The sequence below is a fragment of the Amphiura filiformis genome, chromosome 1 (genome assembly GCF_039555335.1).
Source record: "Amphiura filiformis chromosome 1, Afil_fr2py, whole genome shotgun sequence".
NCBI classification, from domain to species: Eukaryota; Metazoa; Echinodermata; class Ophiuroidea; order Amphilepidida; family Amphiuridae; genus Amphiura; species Amphiura filiformis.
This window is the reverse complement of record NC_092628.1, coordinates 30,541,817-30,543,311: the sequence shown is the minus strand read 5'-3', so window position 1 is coordinate 30,543,311 and position 1,495 is coordinate 30,541,817.

Here is a 1,495-nt window from a genome sequence, read left to right as displayed (position 1 = left end):
TGTTATAAGAAAAAAGTAATATTTAAAATGTTCTGATGGAATCATTGTGTGTGACACTAGAATTAAGTATACTTATTAGTAATCACCTTTCTTTCATGTAATCTTGTGCCATGGAAGGGCTAGGTGGGAAGGTACTATAATTTTATAATCGGCTTATAATTGGCAAAAAATGAGACTCATAACATTGTGTATTGATATAGAATGACTTGCGTGCGCTTATGTGAATATATGTGAGTGTACGTTGGGACTTTATTGACATGCACAGTAACAAATAAATATTTTTCACCAATTATAAGCTGAACAAACTACTACACTACAAGATTCCTATTGCAGCTGCCAGCACAGGTACCCCGTTGCTAAGGTACAAGGGCTGGTATGCACAGAGTACCTACACAATACCAATGCTGCTACTGGACATAACCTACCAGCAGTGGTACTGTACTGGTACTGCCCTAATACTGCACATTACCAGCCAAGTACCTTAGTGATGGTGCACCTGTGCAGGTGGCCCCAATAGGAATCTGTTATTGTAGTCTATTATATGTACCGGTAGCAGAATTGCACATATTAGTGCAAGTAATGCTTTCTGTATGACAGATGCATTTGTTGAATGTTGAATTTGTTGTGCGCCTTTAAAATCACAAAAGCTACTGATTTATATGGCGTAAGTACTCAAGGTCATTGCGCTTTACAGAAAGCTGCTGACCACTGTGGTCCAAGGCACACCTTATAAATCATTTAGCATCATTCAGGGATGTAGTACTGTACAAGTGCAGAGCCCAAATCAGCCTGCATATAGACTAACTGTCACAGCCAGGATCATCTCCCACATTTCACACAGGTGAACCTGGACAATTAGCAGTAAGTTCCTTGTGGGCTGTCTTGTAAAATTCTGGTTCTTTCATCAACTTTATGCTTTAGATATTGTGTACCAATTATAATGTTGAACATTATTTGTCCACAAAATCTATAACAGTAGCAAGTATTTTAATGCAAAAAAGTAATTTTATCCATAGAAAATCTGAAAAATACATAAAACTGTAAAATTAGAGCTATCAGCTATGGACAGTCCGTCTCCCTCAGGAACTGGCCAATATTGGTGTATATTTCATCAATTTTGCACATTTTTTATGTGTGCCTACAACTTGTAATGTTGTTGCTATTAAAATTGAATATATTCATGCTAGGTTCTATTAGTGTAAGTTTTAACTTCAAAATTAACAAGCTGTATAAGGTTACTGTCTTCTATGTCTAGGCATATAATGCATATTGTATGAGACAGTCATAAGGACTAGTGTGTGCAGGTCGTAATGTGTTTAACTATTAAATTGTGGTATAAGTCCTCATTTCTAATGTAACTTAATTATGCATTTTCACCTTGTCATCTAGAGTTGGCTTAATGTTAGTTCCTCTACCACAATAATCTAGGCGTATTCAACATTATCAGGGATGAGATTTTTCAGCTGATCAGCTGAATTAAGCTTTTTTGACTATT